At 48.3% G+C, this 19,967-nt stretch overlaps 1 protein-coding gene across 1 annotated transcript in view; it reads right to left on the reverse strand.

Moving 5' to 3' along the window:
- Positions 1–19,967, reverse strand: part of SSR1 (signal sequence receptor subunit 1) — a 149,854-nt gene that overhangs the window by 94,268 nt on the left and 35,619 nt on the right. The window lies entirely within an intron of this gene.

The raw sequence follows: 19,967 nt of genomic DNA on the forward strand, positions 1-19,967 counted from the left end.
ATGCAGATCAGCGAATAATTAAAAATAACAAGCTTGACAATGCCAACAGGGCTCGCTTAAATCTGAAAGTGCATTTTTGGTCAATGCTGATTAAGGCACTCAATCCATCAAACACACACGGTCTCTTCTATTGATTCGTTAACCCACCGAGTCATTTATGCATTCACACACTCAAAAGAAAAGACACCACAAGCAAGATACGTTAAAATAATAAAAGTAGAAAAAAGGAAAATGCCACCACAAACATAGCGGGCATGTGCTTGCAATAAAGAAAGTAAAATAGTTTTTTTTGGGCAGCTATCTTCTTCTAAATGTATTATACATAGAGTAACATCGTTTCAAGGTTCCAACTTGACCCCCACATTAAGCCCACATGTTCCCCACCTTAGAACAGTAAAATTATGTAAGATTAAGCGTAACACTATTCCAAGATGGCCACCCGGAAGGACTGGCTGCACTGTAGAATGAAATGAGCGGAAATCATGCAGCCTGGAAGAACTGTCAGAGGAGCTGCCAGGTGGAAAAATAAAACCCATACAAGTATGAAGGAAAAAAAAAAGGGATATTATTACTGAACCACCAGCCCTGGCGCTACGCAATTTCAGGTGGATGTTCACACATTATCAGGCAAAAAGCAATTCCTCACAAATTAATAAAGCCAATGGATGTAGTGTACTGACCCACTGCAACATCTCTACTCTGTCAAATGCAAAAACAGAATGTGAATGACACTCGAAAAAACAAGGCGCTCTAGAACGGAATACAAGCAACTTCAGACTGTTTCACACATCTGTGAAGTATAGGTTGGATGCTATGGCACAGCGAACAAGGGACCACGTCTGGGTATAATCACACAAAAGGTGATGGGGCAAATGCTGTAAAGCTCTGATAATCTCTCTGGGTAGCATTCCCACACATCACTCACTTTGCCATTTTAAAAAGAAACCTGCCTTATGGAAATCATTAGCTTTTTAGCATAACCAACTTACACCTACTGTAATGAGCACACGTTAAACAGGGAAAATCAACTTGTAGGTGAACATATGAAAGTTTATGCAAATACAGAATGTTCCAATTCCAGCTAATCAAATTTGTCATAATGTGAATCCCCGAATTTAAATCGGTCAGACATACATTAGGTCACACATGCAATAGTTCTAGGTGGAAGACGCCTATAACCACAAGGACAATCCGTTTAAGCTAGTTAACGGATTCTAGTTGTTACTTTTCACATTGAGCAAGCCTGTAGAACATTCAGTACAGGCCAACAATTAAGTTGAGGTTTATTTCTATAAATGACCTACAGAAACATTTCTCAACCTGGAGTCTGCAAAGTCTATTCAGGTGTGCCACGATAGAGAAAATTAATTATTATAAGATTAATAACGTATAACTGATTAAGATTTTATCCTTAGCTTAATTTGTGAGAGCAGTACAAGTACAGCAAACAATCGAATATAGAGGAGTGGGAGGATGGAAAGCGTTTAGGGGCGATATTTGTACATCACCAACAGAAGATATGGCAATGCTCAGATGAACAGAACAGCAAACTCTGTTGCCTACGTCATGTAGCATGTGGTTCTAGATACATTGTCACCTATAGACATGTACTATGATATTGCAATGAGGATTTTTTTTTATTGAACATTTTATTAAAACTAAAGAATATAGAGGAGTATTCGCTCAACTGAAACACTTATGTGCAACGACAAACAAGCATTGGAAATGCAATAGGTCTCGCACCATTAGAGTTAGTGCTTTTAGAATTGTTTATGGTTTTTTTTTGTAAATGTTTAGCATTTTTGTTTCCTGTAGCCAATGCTAAAGAATTACAAATAAAAAAAGCCATAAATATTTATAAAAGCTGTAACTGAAATGGTCTGAGAGCTATTGCACTGTGTGAGGGTGAGGTGTTGAGGGTGGGTGAGCGTGAGGGTGGGTGAGGGTGAGTGTGAGTGAGGGTGAGTGAGGGGTTGAGGGTGAGTGAGGGTGAGGGGTTGAGGGTGAGTGAGGGTGGGTGAGGGGTTGAGGTGAGTAAGGGTGAGTGAGGGGTTGAGGTGAGTGAGGGTGAGTGAGGGTGAGTGAGGGTGAGGGGTTGAGGGTGAGTGAGGGTGAGGGTGAGTGAGGGTGAGGGTGAGTGAGGGTGAGGGGTTGAGTGTGAGTGAGGGTGAGGGGTTGAGGGTGAGTGAGGGTGAGGGGTTGAGGGTGAGGGGTTGAGGGTGAGTGAGGGTGAGTGAGGGTGAGGGTGAGGGGTTGAGGGTGAGTGAGGGTGAGGGTGAGTGAGGATGAGGTGTTGAGGGTGGGTGAGGGTGGGTGAGGGTGAGTGGTTGAGGGTGATTGAGGGTGAGGGGTTGAGGGTGAGTGAGGGTGAGTGAGGGTGAGGGGTTGAGGGTGAGTGAGGGTGAGGGTGAGGGGTTGAGGGTGGGTGAGGGTGAGTGAGGGTGAGTGAGGGGTTGAGGGTGAGTGAGGATGAGTGAGAGTGAGGGGTTGAGGGTGAGGGGTGAGGGTGAGTGAGGGTGAGTGAGGGGTTGAGGGTGAGTGAGGGTGAGGGTGAGTGAGGGTGAGGGTGAGGGGTTGAGGGTGAGTGAGGGTGAGTGAGGGTGAGGGCATTCACATGTACTGCGCGTGGGTGTCCTTCCTTTCCTGGAAATGCTAACTTTACTGTCTTAACCCCTTCGACGCTCATGACGAGCTGGGCTCATCATGAGGTAGCCTCCTGCTACGCTCACGACGAGCCCAGCTCGTCATGAATAATGGGTTTTTGTAAAGAAGAGCACAGGAGGGGAATTTCGCTAGCGCTCATGTGGTTAAAAGAAAGTGAAAGCAAAGCAGACTAAAGATCGAACAGAGATCGTCGGGGACTTTCCACTTCGACGCAAGTGTGGCTTTGTTCAGCTGTTAGGCAGAGGGTGTTTGTGGAGTGTGGGCGGGGCTACCTGTATTTGATGGGTGACATCATCTTTCGTAGGAGTTTGGAGCTTAACATTGGCCACAGGCTAAGCCAATAGGCCCTAGAGCCCTAGTCTTCAAACTTTTTAAGCCCCCGCGTCAATACATTTCATTAGGGCTCCCAGGCGAGCGTGGGAAAGGAGAGGAGGGGAGAGCAGCAGAAGAAGCCGAATGAGAGAGATCGAATGAGGAGAGAGGCGGGGCAGGAGCCCGCTTGTTAATAAATAATCCCCGGAGGTGGTGATATTTCCCGGGATTGTGACAGAACATTTCTCGCTGCACCAACACAAACAGAGGCAGCGAGAGACATGTCACCGGGGGAGGGGGCGGGTGTCTGCGCGCTGCTCCGGGGACAGCGGGGGAGGGGCGTGTGTGCGGTGCTGCTGGGGAAGGCATGCGGGGCTGCTGAGCAGGGACAAAGGCAGAACAAAAACGGAGGTTGGATGGGCAAAGGAAGAAAGAGGTGACACACGAACTGGAATAAATAAAACTAAAAAGTAGAAAATTGGGGATATTAAATAGAAAGGGGTGAAAGAGGGGGAGGCAGGAAAGTAAACGGAGAGCGGTGAGACAAAACGAAGACGACTTTCAGGAGGCGAGCGCGGGAAAGGAGAGGAGGGGAGAGCACGGCGGGCAGGGGTGGGGCGGAGAGGGGAGAGGTGCGACACGGCAGGCAGGGGAGGAGAGTAGGAGGAGGAGGGGGGAGGAGAGTAGGGGAGGCACAGAAAGGTCTTCTGCTCGATGTTAATGATAGCCAAATGGCATATATATATAACCCAGACGGGGCTTATTTACAAAGCCAGCGGGGATCTTCAAAGGGTGGCACAGCTCTTGCCCCGGTGGAGCAACAATGGGCAATGCAGCCGTCCAGGACTGTGTAGCTATGGAGAGCACAATATTATACCATTAGTTGCCCGAGGCTATGCCATGTTAGCTACAACTGTAGGGTGTTTGTAACACGAGCTCCAGACATTTGTTTCCACGCTCTAGGCATTGACAGTTATAGCCGCTCAGCAAAGCTTCGTGGTGCCTTTGTCTGGTGGAGCGCGGAGCGTAGATGATTTAAAAGGCAGCTGAGACATGCAGGATGAAAGAGGAGTGTCACTGTAGAATGCTGGAGATGAGAGGGACTGCCAGCCTAAGATCCAGGAGGCGAGAAAGACCGTCAGTGTGGAGTGCAGGATTCGAGAGAGACTGTCAGTGTGGAGTATAGGAATGAGAGAGAGCGTCAGTGTGGCGTGCAGTATTCGAGAGAGACTGTCAGTGTGGAGTATAGGAATGAGAGAGCGTCAGTGTGGCATGCAGTATTCGAGAGAGACTGTCAGTGTGGAGTATAGGAATGAGAGAGAGCGTCAGTGTGGCGTGCAGGATTCGAGAGAGACTTGTCAGTGTGGAGTGCAGGAGGCGAGAGAGACCGTCAGTGTGGCGTGCAGGATGAGAGAGAGACTTGTCAGTATGGAGTGCAGGAGGCGAGAGAGACCGTCGGTGTGGCGTGCAGGGGACGTAAGATATTGTAATTGCTGGGTGTACGAGGCGTGGGAGACTGTCATGTAGGGTGGGTGCAGCAAATGAGAGAGATTGTCAGTGTGGCGTGCAGGATACGAGAGAGACTGTCAGTGTGGGATGCAGGAGATAGAGACACTGGAAACGAGAGACTGTCAATGAGGCGGGAGAAACGGTCATTGTGGGAAGCCGGAGTTGAAATAGACTCAGCGTGGGACGCCTGGGATAGGAGAGACTGTCGCTGTGAGATGCAGAAGATGAGAGGCAGTGTGAGTGCAGGTGTGTGGGTAGGAAAGGACGGCGTGTACGTCATGAGTGCGGGCACGGTTTCTGTGGGGTGAAAGGGAGAGGAGGGCTGCTGGTCTGGGAGGGTGGTCTGTTGGAAGAGGGGGTCGCCGTGGGAGGCACTGATGACGCAGTACTGAGGGAGAGAGTCCGTATTTGCACCGAGTGGTCGTCGGAGGTGTGAGGGCACAGGCCGCGGTGCCCGTGACATTGTGAGTGAGGATACGAAGCCGGATTTGACGGACGGGATTGTGACAGAACATTTCTCGCTGCACCAACACAAACAGAGGCAGCGAGAGACATGTCACCGGGGGAGGGAGCGGGTGTCTGCGCGCTGCTCCAGGGGACAGCGGGGGAGGGGCGTGTGTGCGGTGCTGCTGGGGAAGTGGAATAAATAAAAACTAAAAAGGAGAAAATTGGGGATATAAAATAGAAAGGGGTGAAAGAGGGGGAGGCAGGAAAGTAAACGGAGAGCGGTGAGACAAAACGAAGACGACTTTCAGGAGGCGAGCGTGGGAAAGGAGAGGAGGGGAGAGCACGGCGGGCAGGGGAGGGGGCGGAGAGGGGAGAGGTGCGACACGGCAGGCAGACAGGGGAGGAGAGTAGGAGGAGGAGGGGGGAGGAGAGTAGGGGAGGCACAGAAAGGTCTTCTGCTCGATGTTAATGATAGCCAAATGGCATATATATAACCCAGACGGGGCTTATTTACAAAGCCAGCGGGGATCTTCAAAGGGTGGCACAGCTCTTGCCCCGGTGGAGCAACAATGGGCAATGCAGCCGTCCAGGACTGTGTAGCTATGGAGAGCACAATATTATACCATTAGTTGCCCGAGGCTATGCCATGTTAGCTACAACTGTAGGGTGTTTGTAACACGAGCTCCAGACATTTGTTTCCACGCTCTAGGCATTGACAGTTATAGCCGCTCAGCAAAGCTTCGTGGTGCCTTTGTCTGGTGGAGCGCGGAGCGTAGATGATTTAAAAGGCAGCTGAGACATGCAGGATGAAAGAGGAGTGTCACTGTAGAATGCTGGAGATGAGAGGGACTGCCAGCCTAAGATCCAGGAGGCGAGAAAGACCGTCAGTGTGGAGTGCAGGATTCGAGAGAGACTGTCAGTGTGGAGTATAGGAATGAGAGAGAGCGTCAGTGTGGCGTGCAGTATTCGAGAGAGACTGTCAGTGTGGAGTATAGGAATGAGAGAGCGTCAGTGTGGCATGCAGTATTCGAGAGAGACTGTCAGTGTGGAGTATAGGAATGAGAGAGAGCGTCAGTGTGGCGTGCAGGATTCGAGAGAGACTTGTCAGTGTGGAGTGCAGGAGGCGAGAGAGACCGTCAGTGTGGCGTGCAGGATGAGAGAGAGACTTGTCAGTATGGAGTGCAGGAGGCGAGAGAGACCGTCGGTGTGGCGTGCAGGGGACGTAAGATATTGTAATTGCTGGGTGTACGAGGCGTGGGAGACTGTCATGTAGGGTGGGTGCAGCAAATGAGAGAGATTGTCAGTGTGGCGTGCAGGATACGAGAGAGACTGTCAGTGTGGGATGCAGGAGATAGAGACACTGGAAACGAGAGACTGTCAATGAGGCGGGAGAAACGGTCATTGTGGGAAGCCGGAGTTGAAATAGACTCAGCGTGGGACGCCTGGGATAGGAGAGACTGTCGCTGTGAGATGCAGAAGATGAGAGGCAGTGTGAGTGCAGGTGTGTGGGTAGGAAAGGACGGCGTGTACGTCATGAGTGCGGGCACGGTTTCTGTGGGGTGAAAGGGAGAGGAGGGCTGCTGGTCTGGGAGGGTGGTCTGTTGGAAGAGGGGGTCGCCGTGGGAGGCACTGATGACGCAGTACTGAGGGAGAGAGTCCGTATTTGCACCGAGTGGTCGTCGGAGGTGTGAGGGCACAGGCCGCGGTGCCCGTGACATTGTGAGTGAGGATACGAAGCCGGATTTGACGGACGGGATTGTGACAGAACATTTCTCGCTGCACCAACACAAACAGAGGCAGCGAGAGACATGTCACCGGGGGAGGGAGCGGGTGTCTGCGCGCTGCTCCAGGGGACAGCGGGGGAGGGGCGTGTGTGCGGTGCTGCTGGGGAAGTGGAATAAATAAAAACTAAAAAGGAGAAAATTGGGGATATAAAATAGAAAGGGGTGAAAGAGGGGGAGGCAGGAAAGTAAACGGAGAGCGGTGAGACAAAACGAAGACGACTTTCAGGAGGCGAGCGTGGGAAAGGAGAGGAGGGGAGAGCACGGCGGGCAGGGGAGGGGGCGGAGAGGGGAGAGGTGCGACACGGCAGGCAGACAGGGGAGGAGAGTAGGAGGAGGAGAGGGGAGGAGAGTAGGGGAGGCACGGCCTAGCGGCCGTGCAATCAAGAAGTGAGGGGGCGGGAGAGTAGGCAAGGCAGGCGGCTGGGGGCATGTGCACGCGCTTTTAAGCTCAATGCTCATGCGCATTGAGCTTAAAAGTCACGGGCACTGCAAGGAATCGCCACGATTCCTTGCAAGTTGGACAAAGAGTGGATAAGCCCCCATAGTCTCGCAAGCTCGATGCGCATGCGCATCGACAGGCGAGACCTAAAAAGGGACCATGCATTAGGAGAAAAAAATAAAAAAAAGGTTAAGTGATGAGCAGGATTTTAGCATATCACGTAAACCTTTAGAAATAAAACTTTCGAAATGTTCAATCTGTCCCATTAAAATTCTGATCTTTACATTTGTTGTGACTAATATTTTACAATTTTTGTTTACGGTCTATTTGTTTCTGTATATTTGTATATTATTTTGAGGTAAAAAACACAGAAATTGCTTAAGCCTTGGTCCTCGGTTACATGTACAGACTCAGTGGGAGTCTAAAGAAGTCTAAAGGTTAAGAAATATTGACCTACAGGTTATGGATACACATTTTGTGGTCTGAAATTTCTTGTAAAGGAAGGTTTTGAATATGTTCCAAGATATAGACTGGAGGCCAGTCTTGGATCAGTAGAGTAGTAAAGCACGAGAATTATAAATTAATGGTTATTCATTTCTCAGGAGTTTCTCAATTTCTAGGTGCAAAAAGGAGTGGGGGTCAAATATAAAATAACATTTTTAAAAAATAAACAAACCTTGGCGCCGGGCCCTGCGTCTCTGCTCCCATCGTGGAACTCTAGGAACAGGAAGCACAGCAGCCCTCACTGACCAATCATAATGGTGCAATGCAGCGTTGATTGGTAAGCAATCACACGTAATGTAAGGCAGTCTGCATGGAGAAAGGGGAAGTGCGCATGACAATTAAATAGTCATTGCACATTTGGGAGTGGGCAACCCATTCCTCCCCACCCTGCTTTGAGAGTAGAGCAGCCCTGTCCACCGGCCTGCCGTTCAGCACAAAGCATAAAATGATAATGCAAAGTTATCATTATATGTTTCTACTACGCACTGCTTCAAAGCAGTGGGGCAGAGGACCCGCCACTAGATGTTGGAAAGGACCTCTTTTTGTATGATCACCCCTCGGAGGATTTGGACTGATGTTGCAGGTTTTTCGAATCTCTAGTGCACTGTGCCTTGCTGTCTAGGCTCCGAGAATGAGTTCTGACCCCAAAGGAGGCTTACAACTGGCTAATACCCAATTGACTTATTTAACTTGCATATAAATCTCTAATATATAGTATCAGAAGCAGCCAGGGCTGGTAAGTTAAATGACACTAGTGGACTACAGCACTTAACTGGGCCATCTCTACTGCGACAAGGTGAGAATGGCTTGCACCTGCGATCAGGCTGGGCAGCTTTAAACCTACCAACTTAACATGGCAGAATAAAGCCCTGTGCCAGGTCAAAAACGTGATTTTTGTTAAGTTGAGCCTAGCGCAGAGCCGCTTGATTTTATGTAAGGGCTTTCAGAAATCTCACCACACGCTCGTGCGTGCATGTGCGTTTAGTTTTGTCCTAGGCTATTGGCCTTTGCGTGCATCTTTTTAACAAAGACAGCACGCCCACAGCCTAATGCTTGCGGGTACGTGCAGCAGCATATGTTTCTAATTATCGTGCCAAGATGCGGGTGCACACCAGCAGCTCCCGCATCTAGTCTCTGCGGACACCACGTTATACGACGGGTCCGCTCCCACATTTCTGAAATCCACCAGGTCTCCTCAGAAACGGCCTTCGAAGCTGGGAGCCTGCCGAAAAGCAACGGATACCGCCACTTAAATAGCTTCCCAGCAAAGTTGCACATTAACTTAAAAATACTCAGGGATCAACCATTAAAATGTTTTCTTTTCGGTTGCACGACTAACACAAACCATATGTCTGAGTGAGCTGAAGCGGGTCTAATGCTGCAGAGATGTAGCTTGGAAGCAAACGTCTGTATTCGTCCCCGGCTTCAAAACTGAGTGTTTGTAATGATGCCGTTTTACAGAATGAAAAAAAAAAAAAACACAGGGCGCCAACTCCAAAGCCCTTTGTGGACGGTTGCGTCTCCAGCCAGGAGATTGCAAATACCAAGTATTGTGCCAGGAAAAACACACGTCTTCTCCAGAAGCACAATCTGATGGTCCCTGGCAGGCTGTGAACGGACCGTGTCCTGTGCTGGCATCGGCGCACGTGGGTCTGGCTTCAGTTTACGCACATGCGCTTCTTCGGGGTGGCAAATGGCAGCACATTTAAAATGGCAGCTCCCAAGCCCCTCTCACACCGCTTGGTACGATCACTCTGTTTTACTGGTTAGTGTTAGAGAAGGATCCACGGGTCCGGAGACTGAAATCAGCATCTATGGTGTGACCACAGCCTCCTGCTGCAGTGGTTTTATAAAACACCTTGCTTCTCCTTTGAGTTGCTTCAGGGTGCTGTCCTGTAAGTAACAGGGTTCTCATGACAAAAGGAAGCAATGGGACTTGGAGTTCATTCATTTTTAAGTGATCCCCATTTGTTCCTGGCCCCCATCCTCCTGCTGGATTAGATAAAGACTGGTTTCAGAGGTCAGTATTTGACTCCTCCTAAACTGTAAAGTTCAAATACCTTGGGTCCCGTGACAACCAGGGATCCACCGCTATGGATCCACTGGTGAGAGTACATTACTCTGGTGCCACTAATGAGTTTGCTCTCGCCTCCATGCGGCTCTCACTGGAGTCCTGGAGCTCAAACACGTTGATGATTGAATGATGAACTTCACATGTTGCATCCTGCTTTGCTTTTGTTTAATGCTTTATTTACCCTGCCTTCAACAGAACAGTTATAAGGTTCCCAAAGGCGAGACCTATTGGCTTTGCCAATGCTTGTAATAGTAATAATCTACTCTAAGAGAAGGACTCGGTAGCCCACCAGAGAAGTCTCTTAATATTAAGAAGAGGAGCATGCTCCTTTTAGAGTTCAACATACTCAGTCAATTGGACCACCACCGTCCTTGCCACTGTGAAAACAGTAATTTCGGATTTTCACTATCTAACATGGAGTTTCGCTAGCCACCACGCTAAGTGCCAACTTGCATTTAAAACCATTAAAGTTGTTACTGCAAGGAATCAAATTAACCATTACATTAACCTTGGCTTATTACGGAGGTTGTAGTTGAGGTAACTATTAATAGGAAGAGGACTTAGAAAGTCACCACTTTGTTGCCCAAACCTTTGTTAGCTTTCCTATCTGCAGCAGTTGCCATCAGAGATAACATGCTGCCTCCCTGTTAAGAAGTGTGAAGTACACCCAGAAACAGAGAACAGTTGAAGGGAGGAGGTGTAAACTCCTCCAGCAGATGACTAAATGGCGGTAGTCACAATTGGCCACCTTCAAAGAGGCTTGTCCCCGGTGAAGCAAAATGCGATCACACCTTCGCATGCCCGCTCCTCAGTGTATGCATACAGGCTGCCAGCCCCTCAAAACTACATTGTTTTACTCTATATGGTTTTATTTGTAAAACTGCATGTCAGTGGGAAACTGTGGCTATTACAATAAAGAACAAGTTACTTACCTTCGGTAACGCTTTTTCTGGTAGATACTATATCTGCCTGTGGATTCCTCACCTTGTGAATATCCCCTTGCGTCAGCAACATTTGGAAATTCTTTTTGTAGCCTCGCGCCGACGTGGACTAGGACGTCATAGAGACACGACCTCGCTCGAGACTCCGCTGACTTCACCGACGCCTACAATAGGCCCACGCCGGCGTGATGACATCAGTTCCGCCCTTTTTTCCGTGCCATCGAGGCACACGGACGGACCAATGACAGTAGAAATGCATACAGTATACACAGTACACAATAGTAAAGGTAAAACACACAGTGTGAAGCAAAAGCAGGAAAGCTATTGAAACATTCCCTGATAAACTATAAATACATTACATTACAGTAACACTGGTATAGAAGAGTGGACAACGGGGAGGCGGGTGGGTCAGTGAGGAATCCACAGGCAGATATAGTATCTACCAGAAAAAGCGTTACCAAAGGTAAGTAACTTGTTCTTCTGATAGATACATCTGCCGTGTGGATTCCTCACCTTGTGAATAGAGTCCCACATCAGTCCCCACTCCCGGAGGAGGGTGTCCACTCTAAGCCAGGAAATCCTGAAGGACAGAACGCGCAAAATGACCATCCCTCCTCACCTCGGAATCCAAGCAGTAATGCTTTGCGAAAGTGTGGAGGGAAGACCAAGTTGCCGCTCTACAAATATCCTCAACAGGCACACCTCTAGCCAACGCAGAGGTCGATGACTTAGCCCTTGTAGAATGAGCCCTTATACCCTCTGGTGGTTCCTTACCGGCCAAAGAGTAGCAGATCTTTATGCAGAGGACGATCCATCTCGACAAGGTTCTTTTATGGACCGCTCTTCCTTTCTTGCAGCCAGCAAACCCAATGAAGAGCTGGTCTTCCAAACGAAAGTCCTTGGATCTGTCCAAGTAAAAGGACACCGCCCTCTTAGGGTCCAGACGGTGCAGTCTCTCTTCCTCCTTAGAAGGGTGAGGGGGAGGATAGAAGGCAGGTAGGGTAATGGACTGTCCTAGATGGAAGCGAGTTACCACCTCAGGCAGAAAAGCAGCCCTGGTCCTGAGAACCATTCGATCAGCATGAATGGTCAAGAAAGGGGGCTTGTAACTAAGAGCTTGAAGCTCACTTACCCTCCTTGCCGAGGTTATTGCAACGAGGAAGACCGTTTTAAAGGTAAGAAGCCTCATGGGACATTTGTGAAGAGGCTCAAAAAGGAGCACCCATCAGAAAAGTCAAAACAAGATTTAAGTCCCACTGAGGCACAATAAAAGGAGTAGGAGGGAACTTATTAGTAAGGCCCTTCAAAAACCTTAAAACTATAGGAGATTTAAAAAGAGAAGGCTGGTCAGGCAAACAGATAAAAGCCGACAGCGCAGAAAGATAACCCTTCACAGTGGCAACAGCAAGCCCCTGCTGAGCCAGAGAAAGGGCAAACTGGAGAACATCAGACAAATGGGCTCTCAAAGGGTCAATAGACTTTTCCCCACACCACGTGACAAACTTCGACCATCTATAAGAATAAATGGACTTAGTGGAGTCACGCCTGGCTGACAAGATGACATCCACAACGTCAGGCGGGAGGGAAAAGGAAATCAGGTTGCCCCGTTCAATCTCCAGGCATGAAGGTGTAAGGTCTGGAGGTGGGGGTGTAGGACCTGCCCCTCCATCTGAGAGAGGAGGTCTGCCCTGAGAGGGAGACGGAGCGGCGGGTGAGAGGAGAGGTGGAGAAGATCTGTGTACCACACCCTTCTTGGCCAATCCGGGGCGATCAATATGACTTGGGCCCGGTCTTGGCGATTTTTCCTCAGAACCCGAGGAATCAAGGGTATGGGAGGAAACGCGTAAAGGAGTTGCGAGCTCCAACTCAACTGAAACGCATCCCCCAAGGCTCCTTGCATCGGATACTGGAGACTGCAGAACGACAGGCAATGAGCATTCTCGCGAGTGGCGAACAGGTCCACCCGAGGAGTCCCCCACATCTGAAAGATGTCGTGAACCACCCCCGGCTGGAGCCTCCACTCGTGGTCGGCAGAGAACTGCCGACTGAGACTGTCTGCACGAACATTCAGAACCCCGGCCAGATGATTTGCCATCAGACAAATCTGATGGTCCTGAACCCAGGACCAGAGACGCAGAGCCTCTCTGCAGAGACACTGCGACCCCACTCCTCCCTGCTTGTTGATGTACCACATCGCGGTCGTGTTGTCCGTCAGGACTTGGATCGAACGACCGCGAAGGGAAGGGAGGAAGGCCTTGAGCGCTAAATGAATCGCCCGCAATTCTAAAAGGTTGATGTGAAGCAACCTTTCCTCTGGAGACCAAAGGCCCTTGACCTGCAGATCCCCCAGATGAGCACCCCACCCTAGAATGGATGCATCCGTAATCACTGTGGCCACCAATGGAGGCAGCTGAAAAGGCTTTCCTTGAGACAGATTGCTCCACCAAGACAGATCCGCCGCAGCTTCTCTGGAGATCCTCACAGACTCCCTGAGATCCCCGTTGTGCTGATACCACTGCCTGCGGAGGCACCACTGGAGTGCCCTCATGTGCCAGCGTGCATGGTTGACCAACAGAATGCAAGAAGCCATCAGACCGAGCAGGCGAAGGACCTTCAGGACTGGAACGACCGCTCCATTGTAAAATAAAGGAATCATTTCCTGTATGTCGCGAATCCTTTGAGGGGGAGGGAATGCACGACATACAGTTGTGTCCAGTACAGCACCTATGAACAGGTTGCGATGGGAGGGCACCAGGTGAGATTTGGGTACGTTTATCGAAAAACCCAACCTGTACAACAACTGGGTTGTCTCTCGCAGATGATGAAGCACAGTCTCTGACGACTGCGCTTTGATCAGCCAGTCGTCCAGATACGGGAATACAGAAATCCCTGATCTTCTGAGATGCGCCGCCACCACTGCCATCACCTTGGTGAAGACCCGAGGCGCAGTAGTAAGTCCAAACGGAAGGACCGCAAACTGGTAGTGCTGCGATCCCACCGTAAAACGGAGATACCTCCTGTGCGACTTCAGGATTGGAATATGAAAATACGCATCCTGCAAGTCGAGTGACACCATCCAGTCTTCTTCCAGCAGCGCCTGAAGAACCTGAGCAAGGGTGAGCATCTTGAATTTCTCCTGCTTCAGATAAAAATTCAAGATCCTGAGATCCAGGATTGGACAAAGTCTGCCATCCTTCTTGGGAATCAGGAAATACCGGGAGTAGCATCCCTGACCCCTTTCCTGCTCTGGGACCACCTCTATCGCACCTTTTTTCAATAGAGTTTGGACTTCCTCCTGAAGGAGTAACAGATGTTCCTCTGAGCAATACCCCTGGCAAGGAGGGTAATTGGGAGGGAATTCCCGAAAGGGAAGGGCATACCCATTTTCTACGAGATTGAGAACCCAAAGATCTGATGTAACCGATTCCCAATCTCGTAGAAAGTGGGTAAGCCGACCCCCCACTGGGCCTACATGATCCTGAATGGCGGATCTAGGGCTGCTTTTCTGTGGCGGGGGGGGGTTGTAAGAGGTGAAGGAGGAGGAGGCTTGACGCCCTCGAGGACGTGCCCTCTGTTTTCCCCTGTATGACCTATACAAGGTATTCTGCTGCTGCTGTTGTTGCTGCTGCTGCTGACCTTGTCTATATGAACGAAAGGAAGAGCGGCCAAACCCTCTAAATTTCCTGGTCGTAGAACCTCTGACCTGAAGGCCAAGAGATCTAGCAGTTGCTCTGCTGTCCTTGAATCTCTCCAAGGCAGTGTCTGCTTTCCTTCCAAAGAGCCCCTCACCATCGAAAGGTAAATCCAATAAAGCAGACTGCACATCAGCTGAAAAATCAGACGACTTCAACCAGGCTGAACGCCTCGTGGCAACCGCCGTGCCCATGATCCTTGCCACAGAATCCGTAGTATCAAGCCCACTTTGAATGACCCGACGGGCTGCCGCTTGAGAATCAGACAAAGCTTCCTCAAAGTCTTTTCTGTTATCCTCAGGAACCTTAGGGATTAATGAACGCATAGAGTCCATAAGAGCATGAATATATCTACCCATAAGGCAAGTGGCATTAGAAGACTTCAATGCCATACTAGCTGAAGAAAAAGTCTTTTTTGCAACTTGATCCTGTTTCTTGGCCTCTTTGTCGCCAGGCACCTGCGGAAAAGCACCAACTTACTTTTTAGAACAAGCGGCCTGAATTACCAAACTCTCAGGAGAAGGATGAGAAGATAAGAAAGCAGGATCCTCAGGAGCCACTCTATACCTCCTAGCCACACTTTTTGAAACTGCAGGAGCAGAAAAAGGTTTCTTCCATACTTCCATAATGGGATCCTTTAAAGCATCATTAAATGGAAGTAAAGGTTCCACTGCCGAATTTGGAGAATGAAGGACCTCAGTCAGTAAATTCGACTTAAATTCGACAGTAGGCAAAGTCAAACCCAAAAGTCCTGCTGCCTTCTTCATGACAACATGATATGGTTGAACATCCCTGGAGGGTGCATCAGGTCCTGAAGGTAAAGACCACTCTGGGGAAAATTCGAGACCACTCGCCTCTGCTAGGTCCTCAAAACAACTCCCATCCAGCTCACCTTCCTCCACTTCAGAAGAAGATTCACCAATTCTCTGTTCATCAAGAAGACGTTGAGCTTCTCTTCGAGACCTCATTTTAACTCGAAGTGCAGTCGAATCCAGCGCCGAATCCGACAGCGCCGGAGCCGACTTCGGAATCGAATCCGATGGCTTGGAAGGCTGTTCCATAGATTTGCTAGGAATCGGCGACATCGGAGCCGGAGTCGTCGACTTCGGCCGAGCCGGCGTCGATACCGGCGTCGACCTCGGTGGAGCTTGGTATTGCCACAGCGGAGTCGGGGCTGGCATATACGGCATGAAAGGTGCCGGGGCATATGAGTGAGGAACACCCAAATTAAAAGCCATAGGACCTGAAGGTGCTCCAGAGGGGTACCACGATCTTGAGAAAACACCATACATTGCGTTAAAAAACGCAGAGGGGTCCTGACCTGGAGTCGGGAATGGTGGATGCTCAGGCAGATCTCGAGGCAGGTTAGAATCTGTTTCCACAACAGGATTCGAAGTCGCCTCCTCAATAGGAACTCCATCGGTGTCACCTGGAGCTGGAGATGGAGTCGGAGCCGGAGTCGGATCCGGAGAATGGACCATCGACTCCGAAGGCGAAGCCTCACCTTCTTGATCCGACACTTGCGGAGGAATTACCTTCGACTTCATTCTCTTGGGAGACTTCGATCTAGAACCAGACTTATCACCTGAATGATGACGGGATTCATGTCTCCTCTTCTTATGTTTCTTACGCGAACCGGAAGCGTGATCAGACGAAGACTTCGAGGCCGACGCCTCTCGAGATCTCGACTTCGACCTCTTCGAGTGCTTCGAGGATCTTTTAACTTTACTCGCCTTTAGCTTAGCCACAAGAAGTTTTGATTCTCTTTCTCGAAGAGCCTTCGGATTCATCTTCTGACATGATGAACACCCACAACGTCGTGATCCGAACTCAAGCACCAGATGCAGTCTTGGTGAGGGTCCGTAACGGACATCATCTTCCCACATTCTCTACAAGGTTTAAACCCAGTCTTCTTTGTCGACATGACAACCGAGCAAAAAGGTCAGAGAATGGAGAATCGAGGAAATAAAGTAACAATATACTATAAGCTACAGAGTATCCCGAAACGGTTGGCGTCGATGACGCGGAAAAAAGGGAACTGATGTCATCACGCCGGCGTGGGCCTATTGTAGGCGTCGGTGACGTCAGCGGAGTCGCGAGCGAGGTCGTGTCTCTATGACGTCCTAGTCCACGTCGGCGCGAGGCTACAAAAAGAATTTCCGAATGTTGCTGACGCAAGGGGATATTCACAAGGTGAGGAATCCACACGGCAGATGTATCTATCAGAAACATAAATTACAAATTGTGTAAATAACAGTATGCTAATAACATGCCTTAGTAATACCTTTATTAAAAGTGAGTTTTAAAACGAACTGAGAAACATTCCTGCCATGGCCTGATGACAATGCGTTCGTGAATAAGGAGGCAAGTCAGGGGGTCATGTCCACCCTAAATGTAGACTAGATTCTTGTTATCCATGAAGTAAAAGTTTAGTCTATTTAATCTAAACCAAACAGTTTTTATACAGCAGACATGTCGAACTCACATATTTGAAGGTGCTCTCATAGGACACTGGAAAAAGAAAGCCGGCTCGGTGAAATAAAATATTTGCGACCAGTTTAGGGGTGAAAGGTAGAACAGTTAGGTAGAGTATTATTCAAATTACTGGACCTGCAGCTCTTGCAAGATTTGGATGATTTTTTTCAAGTCCTGGTACCCGACTTGTGTGGGTAGTCCTAGCAACTGCTGCAGGAAAGGGCCATAAATGCAACATAGACCGATCAAATTTTTACTCAAAACCAATCCTTTTTTGCCAATTTGGGTAATTGTGGATTTTGGATCTTAGCTCCATCAGCACTCGGGGAAATGTATCAAACCCGCACATTTCTGAAAACCAGGGTCTTAAAGACCAACCGGCTGGGTGGTTGGGGAGGGGGGGGAGGGAGGGGGGGGGGAGATAGGGGGGGATTAGGGAGGGATTTAAGGGAGGGAACACTGGCCTATGATCAGGGCCGTGGCCGCTCCACCGGCAATCATCATCCCTTGTGTGGAGCAGACCTCAAGTAGGGTCCACTAGGAAAAGACAGCATTGGAAAGGGGACTGTGCCTCTTTCCAATGCCGTCTCTTCTACGATGATCTGTACTTGGGGGGGGCAAATTCGAACCTCCCAGCACCAATCAAAAGTGAGAGCAGACTGCACCATTAGGTCAGTCTTCTACAACCTTTATTTGCTGTGATATCAGTGCACTCTACACACAATCATTACAGAAAAACACAAATAAAAAAAACCTTTGGGCATGGGGGAAGCTGCTCCATCATGTGTCTGATTTTGAGTCCTTAAGAAAAAAAATGCTTCAGATTTAAATAAACAGAAGCATTTTCTTTTTCAGTCAGGTCAGTACTGAGAATGTCAATGGGGTGTCCTAAGTCACTTAATGACTCCTCAACAGCCCAAGGCGTACTTTACCATCATCTGAAAATAAGAGGTCATCTTAAACTGAATACTTTTCAGCAGGTTCCCTCAGCAGCAACCCCAGGGAATAAACTCAAGTAGAGCATTTTTCATTGGTACTGTGCTATCACATTATGCTGCTTTCTAGTCCTACTGATCTTCCAGGCAGTCCGCTAGTAGGCTCATATGCAACCTGACATTAACCAAATGCACAATGACAGAATTCAGAATCAAAGAGACTTGCAGGAGGCCGAAGGAGACGTCAAATGACATGTTTCCAGCATATAAAGGTAGTTGCATTGTTCAAAGGAATTTATTTTTAATTTCTTGCATCCAGAACTGTACATAACCATGGAATCTCTTGGAGAGAAACAGTAAATCAACAAACCTACTTCAGAAGGTCAGTCTACGGTGACTAGCAGGTCCCTTGTCACTTATTTTTATTTGATGGCTTTAATAAGTCAACCATCCAGACATGGGGAAAAAAAAAACATACACCCAGAGAAAGACAGAGACAACTAACTCCACCAAGCTTCTGAAAAGAGCATACAGTGTAGATTTCAGTCTGAGGCCAGGATTTAGTACGAATAAGAGGCTATTTTTCAGTAGGAGCCTCAAAAGAAGCATGCACTTTTGAAAATGGCAGTATGAACACAACTCAGACATGTTAGAAGCACACATTCTAAAATACCTACATTAAATTATCATGGTTTGGTAGGTTTGTTAAGCAAGGGTTATTTCCCCAATACAACTCCTAATCACCCCTTATGAACAATCAACCTAGTACTTGGTCATGTAGTTTGCAATGCAATAAGTCTCGCATTTGCGAGAGTTTGAGCTATAGGCATGGTCATTTACAATGACAATAGCACACACTCTCGCAAATGCGGGACCTAGGGCATTGCAAATGCTTGTAATTGCAAAGAAATAGGCTGATAATTCTTCATAAGAGGTGATTTAGGAGAATGCCAATAGCGCAAACTCTCCCAAATGCGAGACGCATTACATTGCAAAAGCTTGTGTAGCAAACCTATCGCGGCACTCTCGCTTTACACATCTTAAGCTGAAGCGTGGGTGCTGCGATTGCTTCAAAAGTAAAGAAATCAAAAAATAAAAAATCTTTTTTTTTTCTCCATTTCTTTACTTCTAAAGCAATCGCGGCACCCGCGCTTTAGCTTAAGTTGTTTAAAGCTAAAGCGCGGGTGCTTCGATTGTAACAAAAATAAACAAATAGAAAAAATGGTGACCGCACGCTTTGTTTTTCTATTTATTTACTTTTGATACAATTGCGGCACCTGCGCATTAGCTTTAAACATAGTAAGCTAAAGCACAGGTGCCGCGATTGTTTTAAAAGTAAAGAAATCTTTACTTTTGAAGCAATCGCAGCACCCAAGCTTTAGCTCAAGATGTATAAAGCTAAAGTGCAGTGCACCCATTGAAAAATAAAAAGTCAAATAAACAGAATAGGAAAAGCATATGGTCGCGTTTGGCACCTCATAAAAGAAAGGCGCAGCATGCCGCGCAACCTAAATTTATTTTTAAAAAAGCGTGGCAAGAGAGCGTGTCCTGCCTGCAACAGCAAGCAGAAGAAAACTCAAGAAAATAGTGCTCCGAGGCTGTAATTAAAGCTTACTGAGTAGCAACAATGGAACAGGGTGTCATCATGGGAGTTTACAAGAAGACACTAGGCAGTACTAAGGAGGGGCTACCAAACCTATTGACCAATAATAGACAACAATTTACAAAGGACAGTGACAGGAGCAAATTAAAAAGATGGGCAGAAAGTGGGAGGAGCTTCATGCCCATATCTGGAATACAGTAAACACAAGGAGATGATGGACGGAGCACTGAAACTTTTCAGACACTCAACCCCAGGCACAGATCTGGGTTGAATCCATAATTTTTCTATAGCTCACTTCGCCACCCCAATCCAGACCCAGCCATATGCAAATCTGTCTTGACCCTGCTCCTCATGGGAACAGTCCAGCCCGAACTGCCAAGCCAGGTCTTCCCTGGACCGGAAACAAGCATCCTGAGACAGGTTTTGGGGTAACACCCCTCATCAGCCGGGCTAGCTTGAATTCAGTGGCAAAGTAAGCAAGGGACCAACGTCTGGGCATACACTGACAACTTAGGGCAAACAAAGCAAACACAAGGAGATGAACGGAGTGCTAAAACTTACACTCACCCCTAGTCACAGATCTAAGTT

This window comes from Lissotriton helveticus, chromosome 4_1 (assembly GCF_964261635.1).
Source record: "Lissotriton helveticus chromosome 4_1, aLisHel1.1, whole genome shotgun sequence".
In the NCBI taxonomy this organism is placed as follows: domain Eukaryota; kingdom Metazoa; phylum Chordata; class Amphibia; order Caudata; family Salamandridae; genus Lissotriton; species Lissotriton helveticus.